Raw genomic sequence first — 15,905 nt, forward strand, 5'->3', positions numbered from 1 at the left:
CTAGGGGCAGAGTTTTGGGGTGAAGCGCGGCTGCTAGAGTCTTGCAGCCCGTGGAGATGGGTACTGCCACCCTTTCGCGACCGCGAAAGTCTCTTCCTCGGCTGTGGTGCCCTTGGGACGCGCTGTGGGGTGCGGTAGGCTCGCCTTGGCGATCTTGAGGGTGTGCAGGGTGCGGGGAGCCTCGGGAAGGTCCCCAGGGGCAGTTGGCCTCGGCCGCGCTGCCACGGCGCCCTCGCTAAGATGGAGCCAGCAGTTCCGCGGAGGAGGGGAGGGGAGGAGAGGAGAGGAGAGGGGAGCCGAGAGAGGGATGCGCGGGCGAGCTGGTAACCGTCTGCAGCGAGGAGTGTAATTGCCCCTGTGACCGCGGACGGCGAGGGCGGGGCGCTCACCCGGCCTCCTCCCTCCGACTCCGCCGGCGGCGCGGAGGTGGTTTTTGGCTGAGAAGGCGCGGAGCACCTCCAGGGCCTGGCCAGCTCTGCGCTAGGCGAGGCCACTCCTAGCCCTCGCCGCTTGGACAGCTGTCCCCGGCGCTCCAGCCTGGGGCCTTCCACAGCGCGGGGCCCACTTCCCTCTGCCCCCAGGCCAGTTCAGGCAGTAGCCTCCCTCTTCTTTAGGGTGCGCCCTGGCCGGGGCCTGGGGCTGTCAGCTGCACCCCGGTGACCCCGCTGCCTCCTTCCCTGGAGAGCGGCGTTGAGGGGGCGAGGCGGCCACCCTCGGATGCCAGGTGACTTATGTGACCCTCCGCCCCGCGCCCTGGCCAGGGCGCACCCTGAAGCCGGTGCGCTTCGGGTCGCCCTGGGCCACCACAGATCAGCAAGGCCGACTTCAGTTGCGCGGCACTTGGCCGTGGGTCCCCGGGTCAGAAGGCAGAAGGGCCGCCGAGGCAGTCCCTGGGCCCCCGGATCTCCCCCACGCTTTCAGCTTGTGAGCTTTGTCCTTTGGTGGGGCTCCTGGCCACGGGCCGAACGGAGGGGGCCGGGCCGGAGGTGGGGAGGGAGGCCGGGGCCGGCCAGGGATTCCGGAGTTTGTAACCCGTGTAGTTTCTGGCTTTCACGGCTCGTTTGAAATCCTCCCACAGGAAGATGTCTGCCAAGGAGGCCTGCGCGGCTCGGAGCCCCGCGCGGCCACCCGGGTGTGTGAGTGTGCGGTGTGTGTGTGTATGTGTGTGTGTGTGTGTGGGGGGGGGATGTGCGTGCCTGCGCCCGCTATTCCCGGGAGGGGAGGGAGAGCCAGCGCCGGCACTTTCCCGGCGGCAGCGCTGCGAGAGTGGCGTGCAGCTCAGGGCCTGGCACCCAGGGCTCGCCCGCGCCCCGGGCTCGGCCCCGCCGGCACCCCGCGCCCCTCTAGCGCTTTCCTCCCTGCCCCCTCGGCAGGAACTGTTAACCCAGGCAGGTGACGGCGCCCCGGCGCCCGTCGTGCGTTGGTCTTTATACCTCGTGAGTTCAACACTAATGAGTTATGGGTTGGCCCACGAAAACATAATGTGTAAATTAGGAATTTAATGATGTGTAAGATTAAAAGCTGCGCAGGGTTGCATTTATTTAAGGCTGCCATCTTGTGTTCGCAGAGAAATTACTTGAATGACATTGACCCCCGTCGCCCAGAGGACTGGAAATGGCGCGGGGGCGGGGGTGGATTGTGGAGTCCCAGGCAGTGGGACTTGAGGCCCCTCGGGGCTGTTGTAGGGTAGGAGGGAGGCCTGCGGGCGGGCTGGGGCTGACTTTGGGTGGTTCCCTTCTTAGGAAGCCTGTAGAGCGGCAGATTAAGACCCCTCCTGCCCCATCCTCTTTCCTGGGTCCAGGATTGGCAAGACTCAGGGGGGTCGTCAATTCCTGGAAAAGTTATTGCTCCAGCCTGTCTTGGTGCCCCTCATACTTTGTAGGGATTGTTTCCAGAATTCAAAAGCACCTGTTTTTATACAGTTATTATTATATTATTGTCTTTTACCCATTTCTCTTTAGTTGCCCAAACCCAAGCTGCAGGGGTTGGGTCTGCCCTCAATAAGATAAAACCTGTCCCGTGAGCTAACCAGGGTTCCCCCAGATCCAGACAGGCCAGGACTCTGGATCCTGAATCCTCGGGTTTACACAAATTTGTGTCACTTTTTGTGGGATATTTTCTTCCTTTTTTGCAAACTCGATGGGAATGTGAAAGCAGAGATTCCCTGCTCTTATGCTCTGACATTGGGGTCTGCATGCCTGGGCACAGGCCAGCAACCACCTCCACCTTTGTCATGTTGATCCGGGATATCTCTGGAACTAGGGAGATTTGTCTCCTGCAGTTTTCTAGCAGCAAAGGCTCCTGTCACTGTATGTGCCTTGAGGCTTTCTCACAGGTGCTTCTCAGACCCAGGGGAGGTCTGTGATGCCATCTTGGGAGGCCAGACCAGAATGGCCACCAGGCCAGGCCTTCCGTCTGGTTCCAATACTAGGGTGACTTGCAGATGGGATGCCTCTCATGGCCACGAGATCTGAGACTTCTCGGACAGTCTCTGGCCAGCCCTGCAGCAGCTGCCTTCCTCCCTCAGGGACTGCTTTCTGCTTGGAAGAATGAGATGGCCTGGGGTGGATGGAGTTGTAGTGCTTTGGGGGATCGGGCAGGCATCAAAGCAGATGAAGAAAGGATCGGTTCATGAACTTTTATTTAAGGAATGAAAGCTTGTCTTGGTAAATTATAGAGTACCAGTGCCCCGAGGGACTTTCAGAGGCTTCCAGTGTGTGTTTTCTAGGCCTTGAAAGAGTTAATTGGAGAAATGCTGCTCCTGGTTTGTCTGTTTGCTCAGGCCCCACACTTATCTAACCAATCGCTGAAGGGATATAACTTTAGAAGTTTCATTCTCTTTCCCACTTGGCTGGGAGTTTCAGAAAACCCCTGCTTAAGTAATCATGATAATCTTTTCAAATTCCTTAGGGTCTGAGGCCATTTGGTGTTCCCACTGGAGTCTTGTTAAAAAAAGGCAAGGAGAGAAAAAGCATGTAATAAAGAACACTGCAACACATCTCCCTGAAAACATCCCCCCTGACATGGATATGGTGCTCAGATAAACTTACCTTGTCCCCAGGTTTCTGAGAAATGCTACTGCCAGGCCTGGATGTTGGCCAGGAAGGGAAAGATCAAAGGGAAGCCAGGTGAGAGACCATCTTTTCCCTCTTGGTGGAAACATGAAGGGGACGTGTGGCCTCCTTGGGGGCAGGTGGAAAACAGATGTCATTGCAGGGAGCAGGACAGAGTGGTAGGCCTTTGAGATACTACTGATCAGATACCAGGACTGCTGTTCTCAGGAAGAAGGTGTGTGGTTTTCTGAGCTGCTTCAGCCAGCTCTTTCTCATTGGTGTATGTTTTATGATATCCATGAGGGGGTCTTTCAACTCTGGACCTCCCCTCCTCCACCCAGATCAGCCTGTCGTGGAAAAATGCTAGGTCCGTTCCTGATCCAGGCCGGAAGGGCCCTGGACATCCCAGCCTTTTGTGCAGCCCTGGCCTCCTTCAGTCCAAGAGGATTTTGTTTTCCCCAAAGAAATTCTTCACTGAGCTATCACAGTAGGCTGGCCAGAACCTGTTCCCATTTCTGGTGACATTCTCTGGGGTTTTGTTTAGTCCTTTATGCACCATTCCCTAGGAGGCTGCAGGAGGAAGTGAAAGAACGCTTGGCTGCAATTTTGTAGGTCTGTTCTTGTCCTGTTCTGCAGATGAGCTATTCCTGCACACTTAGGCAGGCCTCCTCCCCTCTCTGTACCCTGTTGAGCTGAGGGGTGCAGAGGGGGATGATTTGCAAGGGCCTTTTCAGCTTAGACATTCTGGTATTCTCTTTGATAAGGCCAGATGTAGCTAGGGTTCTAATCCCCAAAACTGGATGTAGCTGGGTAGAGGCGAATGGCAGCTTTTGATGGATTGGGAGGTTTTGGTACTTATGGCTTTTTTGGCAACTCCTCTGTGGTAGACAGCCTTGGCTTTGCTTGTTTAACATTTGGCCCCCCTTCTAGATTCAGAACCCACACTTTGGGGGAACTACTGCTCTGTGACTCTCAGTCCCTGTGCTTTGTGGGGAGGGAACCGACTCCTTCTCCTGGCTGTAAGAAGTGGGATGAATGGAGCATTTGAACCTGCTCCCTCACCCCACCCTGGGTCACAACAGTTGGCTCAGAGGTGGATGTGGGCCCCAAGGGGGTTCCAGAGAGACAATTTCAGAACTTGCTCGCTCTTTCTTTCTTTTCTTCCTTCCTTTCCTTCCTTTCCTTCCTTTCCTTCCTTTCCTTCCTCTCCTTCCTCTCCTTCCTTTCCTTCCTTCCTTTTCTTTTCTTTGCCTGGGCTGGAGTGCAATGGCGTGATCTCGGCTCATTGCAACCTCTGCCTCCCAGGATCAAGTGATTCTCCTGCCTCAGCCTCTCGAGTAGCTGGGATTACAGGTGCCTGCCACTATGCCTGGCTAATTTTTTGTATTTTTAGTAAAGATGGGTTTCCCCATGATGGCCCGGCTGGTCTCGAACTCCTGACCTCAGGTAATCCACCTGCCTCGGCCTCCCAAAGTGCTGGGATTACAGGCATAAGCCAACGCGCCTGGCCAGAACTTGCTGTTTCTAGTGGAAAAGAGAGTTGCACTTCCTACTGGGGTTACCAAAAAGATAGGCTATAAGCCTGGGATGACTGGCAGCCTGAGAACGGAGCCAACAAAGACACAGTAGAGGCCGGCAACAGATTCTTCATTGTTTGAGCCCCTGGATTCAGCTGAACCTGAAGCTAGCCCTGTCCCCGGATATTTCAGTTACTTGTGCCAATAAATTCCCTTTCTTTACTTACATCACTTTGACTTAAGTTTTCTGTCGCTTGCAGTTGACAGAGTCTTGATTTACCTGCCACCTCAGGGAAATGTAGAGATTTGGAGAAATGAGATCTAAGAGGCATGGAACCTGGATGAAAAGCCAGATCTCTCTGTCTACCACAGTGCATAGCTCAAGAAGCTTTGTCATTATTTTAGTTGTTTTTCTGGTCCTTTTACATCTTTCTGAAGGACCCACCCAGAAGGGAGCCTGGTGTGCTGGGGCATCTTTTATCCTAGTTGGTGCCAAGGAGAATGTTTGCTTTTATTTCTGGTGGAGCCTGTTCAGGATTTCATGCTTTGCTTTCAAACCCTTTCCTAAGCTGTTCTCCTAAGATGAAGTTCTCTTCTTTTGGTTTTCTGTTTTGTTTTCTTGCCCTCTTTCCAAGGACATATTCTTGACTTCTATCCATTATCTTACTTTGCTTTTTTTTTTTTTTTTTTTTTTTGAGGTACAGTCTCGCTCTGTTGCCCAGGCTGGAGTGCAGTGGCGCCATCTTGGCTCACTGCAGCCTCTGCCTCCTGGGTTCAAGCGATTCTCTTGCCTCAACCTCCCGAGTAGCTGGGATTACAGGTGTCTGCCACGTTACCAGACTAAATTTTGCATTTTTAGTAGAGATGGAGTTTCTCCATGTTGGTCAGGCTGGTCTCGAACTCCTGACCTCAAGCAATCCGCTCACCTTGGCCTCCCAAAGTGCTGGGATTACAGGCGTGAGCCACCATGCCCGGCCATTTCTGTTAATTCGATCTTCTATATTCTACTCAGATCTGGATCTGAATACAGTGCTTAGCACATAGTAGTAAATGCCTGATAATCATTAGTTTGTCGTGGGGTGAATTACATTGCTTCCTTCTCCTTGTCCACCATACATTAGCAACTTGTCTCCCTTCTTTTGAGCAGTTCCTAATGTCCCCAGAGGGGTGTTATCAACATCTAGGAAAGAGGTGGCCATCTTCCCTGGCTCTGGTCTAGATAAATGTGTGTGGTCCCCCTCTCCTCTTTACCCCACTGCAGCCAGCCCTGTCATGATGTAAAATATGACAAGTCTTGGACCAGGAGATAAGAGAGCTGGCGTCAGGCAAATACTCTAGTTAGTCTTACTCACACCCATTCCAGCTCCTTTCTGCCTTCTTATCCTCTACCACAGAGGCTACGTAAGTGAAATTCTCAAGTCCCCAGGCTCCTTTAGAGCTAGTAGTAGCCATGTGATTCAGTGCTGGTCAATTAGAGGTAAGCAAAAATCACTGGGAAGGGTTTCCCTTCCCAAATAAGGCAAAACCTTCAATGGAGAAGACTATTTTTTTTTGAGACGGAGTCCTGCTCTGTTGCCCAGGCTGGAGTGCAGTGGAGCCATCTCGGCCCACTGCAGCCTCTGCCTCCCAGGTTCAAGTGATTCTCCTGCCTCAGCCTCTTGAGTAACTGGGATTACAGGCACCCACCACCACGCGCAGCTAATTTTTGTATTCTTTAGTAGACATGGGGTTTCACCATGTTGGCCAGGCTGGTCTTGCACTCTTGAACTCAAGTGATCTGCCCGCCAAAGCCTCTTAAAGTGCTGGGATTACAGGTGTGAGCCACTGTACCTGGCCAGAAGACTTTTTTTTTGAGACAGGGTCTCACCCTGTTGTCCAGGCCAGAGTGCGGTGGCTCCCTCTCGGCTCATTGCAACCTCCACTTCCCAGGTCCAAGAGATTCTCCAGCCTCAGTCTCCTGAGTAGCTGGGATTACAGGCGCCTATCACCACGCCCGGCTAATTTTTGTATTTTTTTGTAGAGGTGGGGTTTTGCCATGTTGCCTAGCTGGTTTCAAACTCCTGAGCTCAAGTGATCTGCCCGCCTTGGCCTCCCAAAGTCCTGGGATTACAGGCATGAGTTACTGTGCCCAGGCCCTAGCATTCTTAACTGATATTCCTGGACTCTGTTCCCAGTTCAGCTCTTAACTCACTATGTGGTCCTGGGAAAGTGACTTCACCTCTATGGGCCTCTGTTTCTTCATTTGTAAAGGGAATATTTGTGAGTACTTGTTTTAGAAGATTTTTTGACTCTAATATATTCTGATTTTTTTTTTTTTTTTTTAAAGACAATGTCTCACTCTGTTGCCCAGGCTGGAGTGCAGTGGTGCAATCAGAGTTCACTGTAACCTTGAGTTCCTGAGCTGAAGTGATCCTCCCACCTCAGCCTCCTGAGTTGTTGGGACTACAGGTGCATACCACCATGCCTAGTTAATTTTAAATTGTTTGTAGAGATGAAGTCTCCCTATGTTGCCCAGGCTGATCTCAAACTCCTGGGCTCAAGTGATCCTCTCACCTTAACCTCTCAAAGTGTTGGGATTACAGGTGTGAGCCACCGTGCCCGGCCTATTCTGATTTTATAAGCGTAGCTTTCTGTGTTTTTCCATTGTCTCTACTTTGTATTTAGGCCTTATTGTCTGAGGCTGCCATCTGGTCTCCTGATGTCCAGGTCTGCTCTACCTTCCACATTTTACACGTTACCACAAGATTAACCCAAAGTATAGGAGGACTGCTTTGTCATGCTTGAAAATTGCTAATGGCTCTTGCCCACAGAACAGAATTGTGAGCCTTTTGACATTGAAAGCCTCTGTGAACTGGCTCAGTTTACCATTTCCTTAACTGGTCTGTTCCATGCAGCACACCTTAAATCTTCCGTGAGCACACCTGGACTCATTGCCTGGAATGTTGGTCCTGAGCCTACATCTGAGACCAACTCTTTCTTTAAGGGTTATCTCAATTTCTTCCTTTTCTGTGGAACCTTTCTTGGTTCCCAACACTCTCCCTAATCCTAGAAGTGATTTTTTTCCCCTCTTGAATTCTCAGTATTCTGTGTAATTCACTTGGGCCTTAAAATACTCTCTTTTTGATGAACTCGAGTTCCCAACTGTAGCCATGAGTTCTTGATTATAGGGTCCAGGTACATGACACGTAGTGTCTGGTATACAGTAGGTGCTTAGCAAATGATTCATTGTCAGAGATAAAGCATAAACCAAACACCATTGCTAATTCAGGCAGGCATATGTGTGTGTAATTACTGTAGCCAAAGGCACGCATACATCCTTGAAGTACTGGTATATTTGGAAGTTGATTTGCAAGGTCTCTGACACTATATTGGTGAGAGGCCAAGTCTTCTGCAGAAACAAGTTGGTAAAGGCTTTATATTTAAACATAACCTGGAGTGGATGTAATAACTATCACTGCAAACCAGCTGCCTAACAAATGACCCCAAATCCCTGTGGCTTACCACAGACACTCATTTCTCACTCATGGATGGCTGTGGCTTCTCTCCTTCAGACTTTGGGTTGGATTTAGGTCAGCACCATCCATCTCTCATTCCAGGGTCGGTCCCAGGTTCAAGTAGCAGCAGCTACCTTAGGGGAATGTTCTTCTCATGGCAGACAGTGGGAGTGTAGGAGGCCAGGCCCAACAAAGCAAGTACATCAAAAACCTCTAATTGGATCACATTTACTGTTTTTTTTTTTTTTTTCTCCCAGACAGGGTCTCCCTCTGTCACCCAGGCTGGAGCGCAGTGGTGCAATCTTGGCTCACTGCAACCTCCACTCCCCCAGGCTCAAGTGATTCTCCCACCTCAGTCTCCCAAGTAGCCAGGACTACAGGTGTCAGTCACCACGCCTGGCTAATTTTTGTATTGTTTGTAGAGACAGGGTTTCGCCACGTTGGCCAGGCTGGTCTCAAACTCCTGAGCTCAAGCCGTCCTCCCACTTCAGCCTCCCAAAGTGCTGGGATTATGGAGATGAGCCACTGTGCACAGCTGGATCACATTTACTTGTATTCCATTGGCCAAATTAAGTAATAGAATTGAATCTAATGTCCATGGGGCTGGGAAGTATACTTCTTCCACGGAGGGGTCGGAGTAGGGACAGGGAAGTAAAGTTTGCTGAGCAACCATACAGTCTGCCAGAGTGCACGAGCAAAAACCAAGGTTCCAGTTACGAGGGCTGGAAGCCAGAGGGGTGGTCCCAACCTGCTTGGGACCACATAAGGAATTCCAAAAGGAAGAGGGGCCCGGTAAAGATTATCAGCAGGTTGCCAGTGAAGAGGAGCTGGAGGCTGGCATTGGAACCCGCCACATACCCTTTATGGCTTGGATGCAAATCGCTTGTAGTGAAGCTGCACACTGCTTTAAAAACATCCCGGCTCCGGCAGAAGTGCTAGGTTCATCCAGGTGCTGTTAAAGCCGCCTAATCTGCTGTGGATATTGCAAATCAATTTTTCCACCTCAGTGATTTCTCCGTCTCTCATTCCACTGTTCCTTCTTAGTGGGGAAGAATTTTGATTCCCATTTTCTTATTATGAAATATTGCACTGTGGGAATGCATAGGCTTTTAAAGGAAATCACAATTCACAATTCAGTTTCTGGAGTGTGGAGTCTTCTCTCCTGGGTGTTTACCATTTGGGTCCTTCGAGAGCAAGAAGAGAGAGAAGCCAGGAATCTTGTCTGCACTGGAGGGAGTAGCTGAGGTTCTGCTGGAGTGATCCCAGGTTTTCCTTTCTCTTTCTCATGGGAACAGATTTCACGGGGGAGTAAGGCAGCCCCTGAGATGACTGTATTGCATCTCAGAGTCCCGGGGAAAGAGAGACCTGGCCCTCTGACCACTGACGAGCACGCTCCCTCGCTCCTCTTTGCTTTCATGCTGCATCTGGGAAATGCCAGGCTTGTTTCTGAAGCTCTCAAGTGGGAGCTGGCGCTTGCCAGACGATGAGAGCTGATGACACATGTCTCTTCCCAACCCCTGCAGTCAGTGATGTGATGTTAGTAGCTTGGAATCGGCCCTGGTGGGAGTATTTACACCACAGAAATCAGCAAATGCTATAGTCGGGCTTCCCCCCACCCCACACGCTGGAGATTCAGTTGTTTAAAATTTACCGGCACATTGCTGCTGCTGAGGGAAAAGTCCATGGCCTTGAAACCTTAGAAGAGTCTTTCTTAAGGTTTCTCAGAAGTCTGCCGTCCTCCTTGCAAAGGCAAAGTGAAAGTTTGTGAGATGGAGGTGGGTGGGGTGAAGGGATGGATATAGGAGAACCAAGGTGTGTGTGTGTGTGTGTGTGTGATTGTGTGTGTGTGTGTGTGAATGAAGAAGTCCCACTATCCCAGGTTTGTCTGGCTCTTGATACAAAAAGGAAGCCTTCAAACACTTTTTATTTATTTATTGAGAGATGGGGTCTTGCTCTGTCACCCAGGCTGGAGTGCAGTGGGGCAGATCACAGCTCCCTGCAGCCTGGATCTCTTGGGCTCAAGTGATCCTCCTGCCTCATTCTCCCGAGTAGCTGGGACCACAGGCGTGCACCACCACATCTGGCTCATTTTTAATTTTTTTCTAGAGATGGAGTCTTGCTATGTTGCCCAGGCTGGTCTCAAACTCCTGGGCTCAAGTGATTCTCCATCCTCAGCTTCCCAAAGTGCTGGGATTATAGGCATGAGTCCTTGTGCCCAGCAACAGTTTATTTTTAAATTTAGCCAAGTCCCATTTGAGGCTGATTGGCTGCCCTGGACAGAGGTAGACTTGTTTGGGGAAGAATAGGAAGAAGTGGCCAGATCTGTAGGGGCCACCCATAGCCATCTTTTTCTATTGAGCACACGTTCATCATCCATCACCTGGAAAGGCTATAAATCTACCCAGCATTGGAAGGCTCCAGAATGAATTGGGTGAAATTAAACATTGGCCATGTGAGAGGGCTCTGTTGGCTCACACCCCTTTATCTTGAGTCAGGACTGTTTAGGGTTTTGCCGACACACAGTGAGAGCCCGAGAAACGTTTACTGAATGAATAAGTGAATGAATGAATGAGTGAGCAAGTGAGGGTGGAAGGAGCCTCAGATGACTCCGCTCCTTTTCTTTTGTGTTTTCATTCAGTAAATATTTTTGGATCTGTGCCAGGCGCCGTGCCTCCATGGATCCCTGGGCCCCAGATTGCGCAGTGTTGCCTGGCTGTGGCTTGCGGCCTCACCTACGTGATCTAAGGGTAGGGCCTGGGTTTTCTACCTCCCCGTCCCCTGCCTGGCCCACACAAAGGCCTTCATCAGTTCCTGCTGGTGCTGCTGCCACCCCCGTTGATCCTTTGGCATGGTGTTGGCAATCTCCTAAGGAGAAAGGAATAATGTTGTCTTCTGTCACGTAGCAAAATAAAAGCTTTTGGCAAGCATGAAGACTGGGAGGCCTTTGCTGCCACACGTATAATTAGAACTTTGGGCTAAACCCATCCCTGAGGAGCGAAACATTACATTTTAAGGCACATGCGTATTTATTTATTTAAATAAAGCAGTTCCCTTCATTCCCTCTGATGACATCACTGCTGAAAACAGCACCCAGTTATTCACCACTTTAAAGGGGTAACATTTTGTATGCCTTATTTTACTTCAAACCTTCTGAGCCATGACGAGAGTATTCCAGACCTACGCTCGGGGCCCTTGGATGGGCATTTTTCTTCAGGTGCAAGGATCATTACAAGGAAAGCATTCTTAAACCAGGCCAGCTCCCAGCACACCATTTCCACATATGGATATTAATTTATGTGATCACTTGAATACAAACGCTCAGCTGTCTCCATAAGTTATAGAAGCAATCATCCCAGGGAGCATCGGAGACACCGAGAGTCAATTCTTGTGTAATAATTTCATATTCGAGCCAGGGATGCCAAATCACAGCCCCTTTGGATAAAATGTGAGCCTGTGGAAACACTCCCCTCCCCCTTTTTATTATTGTGCATTTTATTTCTCCATAAAATACATTTATGCCCTGGAAAAACAAACCAACCCGGGGGGCCAGGCTGATGATGAGATGCAGGGTGTACCTTGTTGGTGCTGCTGAAGCTTCCATCCTGGCCGCTAGCAGGCACCATGGCAGGGAGGGATGGGGCGCTGCTGAGAAAGCTCTCCAGGAGCCCGGAACCTGAAGGAGGGAGAGACATGAGAGATCTATCCAGGAGCCTTGGAATGGAAAGACGTTACATTTGCCCCCACCTCCATCTTGGTAGGAAGCTCCTATTCCCCCCGCCCCCCCTTTTTTTAAACCCAGCATTACACGCCTGTAATATCAGCACTTTGGTAGGCTGAGGCAGGAGGATCACCTGAGGTTGGAGTTCGAGACCAGCCTGGCCAACATGGTGAAACCTTGTCTCCACTAAAAATACAAAAATTGGCCGGGCGCGGTGGCTCAAGCCTGTAATCCCAGCACTTTGGGAGGCCGAGACGGGCGGATCACGAGGTCAGGAGATCGAGACCATCCTGGCTAACACGGTGAAACCCCGTCTCTATTAAGAAATACAAAAAACTAGCCGGGCGAGGTGGCGGGCGCCTGTAGTCCCAGCTACTCGGGAGGCTGAGGCCGGAGAATGGCGTGAACCCGGGAGGCGGAGCTTGCAGTGAGCTGAGATCCGGCCACTGCACTCCAGCCTGGGCGACAGAGCGAGACTCCGTCTCAAAAAAAAAAAAAAAAAAAATACAAAAATTAGCTGGGCGTGGTGGCACGTGCCTGTAATCCCAGCTACTCAGGAGACTGAGGTGGGAGGATTGCTTGAGCCCAGGAGGTGAAGGTTGCAGTGAGCTGAGCTGGTACCACTGCACTCTAGCCTGGGTGACAGAGTGAGACCCTGTCAAAAAATAAAACAACAAACCTAAAACAGTTTATAATTCACATACCGAATGATTCATCCTTTTAAAGTGTACAATTCAGGGATTTCCTTTAGTACATTCAGAATTGTGCAACCATCACCACTTTTTTTTTCTTTTTTTTTTTTTTTTTGAGATGGGGTCTCACTGTGTTGCCCAGGCTAGAGTGCAGAGGTGCGGTCATGGCTCACTGTAGCCTCAACTCAAGTGATCTTCCCACCTCAGCCTCCCGAGCAGCCGGGACCATACCCAACTAATATATTTTATTTTTTTTGTAGAGAAAGGGTCTTGCTATGTTACCCAGGTGGGTCTTGAACCCCTAGGCTCAAGGGATTCTCCCACACAGCTGGGACTACAGGCACTTGCCACTGCACCCATCACCACTTTTTATCACCCCAAAATATACCAATTAACAGTCACTCTTAATTTGCCCCCAAACCCCCAGCCCTAGGCAACCTTTAATCTACTTTCTATCTCTATGGATTGCTCTATTTTGGACATTTCATATAAATGGAATCATGCAATTAAGGCATTTTGTATCTGGCTTCTTTAGCTCAGCACAGTGTTTCCAAGGTCCATCCGTGCTGTAGTGCGCATCAGTACTTCATTCCTTTTTATGGTTGAATCATATTCCATTGTATGGATGCACCACATTTTGTTTGCCCATTGATCTATTAGTGGATATTTGGGTTGTTTTCACTTTTTGGCTATTGTGGATAATGCTGCTATGAGCATTTGTATAAACGTTTTATGTGACTATATATCACCTGGGCTGGAGTGGAGTGGCACGATCTCGGCTCACTGCAACCTCCGCCTCCCCAGTTCAAGCGATTCTCCTGCCTCGGCCTCCCCAGTAGCTGGGATTACGGGTGCCTGCCACCATGTTTGGCTAATTTTTGTATTTTTTGTAGAGACGGGGTTTTGCCATGTTGGCCAGGGTGATCTCGAACTTCTAACCTCAGGTGATCCACCTGCCTCAGTCACCCAAAGTGCTGGGATTACAGGCGTGAGCCACCGTGCCCGGCCAGGATGTATGTTTTCATTTCTCTTGCGTCTATACCTAGGAGTGCAATCATTGAGTCATATAGCAACTCTATGTTTGACTCACTGAGAAACTGCCAGACTGTTTTCCACAGTGGTTGTACTATTTTTCATCCCCACCAGTAGTGTATGTGAGCTCCAATTCCTTTCTTTCTTTTTTTCTTTTTTTTTGAGATGGAGTCTCACTCTGCCACCCAGGTTGGAATGCAGTGGCACGATCTCGGCTCACTGCAACCTCTGCCTCCTGGGTTCAAGCGATTCTCCTGCCTCAGCCCCCCGAGTAGCTGGGATTGCAAGTGCTTGCCATTGTGCCCAGCTAACTTTTTGTATTTTTAGTAGAGACGGGGTTTCACCATGTTGTCCAGGCTGGTCTCGAACTCCTGACTTCGTGATTCGCCCGCCTTGGCCTCCCAAAGTGCTGGGATTATAGCGTGAGCCACCGTGCCCGGCATCTTTCTGTTTTTTATTTTGAAAATTGGGGTAAAACATACATAACACAAAACTGACGGTCTTAACCATCTTTGGGTGTACATTTCAGTGACTTTATGTCTGTTGACAATGTTGTGTAGCTATCACCATTATCTATTTCCAGAACTTTTCCATATCTCAAACAGAAACTCTATACCTATTAAACAAAAATTCCTCGTTCTCCCTTGCCCCAATCCCTGGTAACCTCTATTCTACCTTCTGTCTGTGAATTTGTTTATTTTCGGGTTCCAAGTCCTTTTACAGTTTTCCTGACAGATGTCTGTATGAGTTCTGCCTGAATACCTTCAGTGACAGAGGGCTCAGTCCTTCGGCAGACATCCCATTCCAGTATCAAAATCACGTGGTTAAAAAGGTTTTTTTTAAAAAATAATTTCTGCTCCAATCAATTCCCATCAGGTCCATCTACTGACCTTAGTGCCCTCTGGATAGAAGACGTGGAGAAGAAGTTGACTTCCCTACCCACAAGATAGCTTGTGAGGGAAAACCCAGGCTTTCCTTTTTTAGACAAAACCGAGGGCCTCCAGGACCTAGCTTGGGAAAGACAATCTCTTAGCAGGGTGAAAAGTGAACAGTTCCGACCTTGTGCCCCCCCCCAGAGTCCCCTTCCCCTAGGGGACCCTCATTTTCAGCTCCTCTGATACTACAACGCTGGGTCCCCTGCATGGACGCACTCTTCCCTCATTGGCTCCTCCTTGCTCAGCTGAGACCACTAAATAGGGAAGGAGGGAGAGGACAAAAGGGAAATCGACACAGAATACAAAAAACATAAAAGCACCCTGGCTTACAAAGCACAGGGGTCACACCCAGCCCCACAGAGCCTGCCCAGTACTGTCCGCAGGCTCTTTCTCTCTGCCATCTATATTCTTTCTTTCAGAAAATCCTATTATTAGTCACATGTTGGACCTCCCAGAATGATTCTCTATGTCTCTTATCTTTTCTCTTACATTTTCTGTCTCTTTCTTTATGCTCTATGCTCTTGAAGCGTCTCTTGATTTTTTTTTTTTTTTTCTGTCAGGCCTTCAATCGATGTCATTCACTCTGTCTCCATGTTTTTAATTTCCAAGGGCTCTTGCTTTCTTTCTAATTGTTAGCACCGTCTTCTTGTTTTATGGATGCAGTAGCCTCACAAATCTCTCTGAGGGTACTGTGTAAAGCTTTCTTCTTTTTTAAACAGTTCTCCTCTGTGCTTTAAATTATCTCTGTTTCTTCCAGGATCAATTTTTCTGTTGTTCACCTTTGTCTTTCTCTTTTATGTTGCAGGCATTCTTTAGATGAGCAACCATGGTGGCTGCGACTTCCTGCGGAGCAAGAGGAACATGGACCATAAGCGTCATGTGCACGGGGGTGGGGAGCGCTGGTGGGTGAGCTGGGGTCTCCCAAATGATGGATTGTTGGGGAGCTTTCTTTCAAGGCACTAAGAAACACACAGGTGGTTCCAGTTCTTGGAAAATGTGTTCCAGTTCTTCAGAAAAGTGTCTTTCCCATTTTTGTTGTTGCGGTTATCAGGAAGTGTAAGCATAGACTCCAGTGGTTGACTAAGAAACCAAGAAGTGGCCGGGCTCGGTGGCTCACGCCTGTAATCCCAGCACTTTGGGAGGCTGAGGCAGGCAGATCACTTGAGGTCAGGAGTTTGAGACCAACCTGGGAAACATGGTGAAACCCTGTCTCTGCTAAACACACACACACACACACACACACACACACAATCAGCCAGGGTGTAGGGTACAGGGTGCATGCCTGTAATCTCAGCTACTTGGGAGGCTGAGGCGGGAAAATCACTTGAACCCGGGAGGTGGAGGTTGCAGTGAGCCTAGATTGGGCAACTGCACCCCAGCCTGGGCGACAGAGTGAGACACCATCACAAAACGAAACCAAACAAGAAACCAAGAAGATTGCTCCTGGCTCTTCTCTGTGTCCCC

The 15,905-nt window shown here is 49.8% G+C and overlaps 1 long non-coding RNA gene across 1 annotated transcript; it reads left to right on the top strand.

Annotated features, from left to right (window-relative positions):
* Positions 1-1,285: 1,285 nt before the first annotated feature.
* On the top strand, positions 1,286-15,436 carry LOC103880706. The gene is made up of 2 exons (XR_641887.3): positions 1,286-3,128; positions 15,247-15,436. It is a non-coding gene; the product is annotated as an uncharacterized LOC103880706 (long non-coding RNA).
* The last annotated feature ends 469 nt before the right edge of the window (positions 15,437-15,905 follow it).

This window comes from Papio anubis, chromosome X (assembly GCF_008728515.1).
Source record: "Papio anubis isolate 15944 chromosome X, Panubis1.0, whole genome shotgun sequence".
Classification (NCBI taxonomy): domain Eukaryota; kingdom Metazoa; phylum Chordata; class Mammalia; order Primates; family Cercopithecidae; genus Papio; species Papio anubis.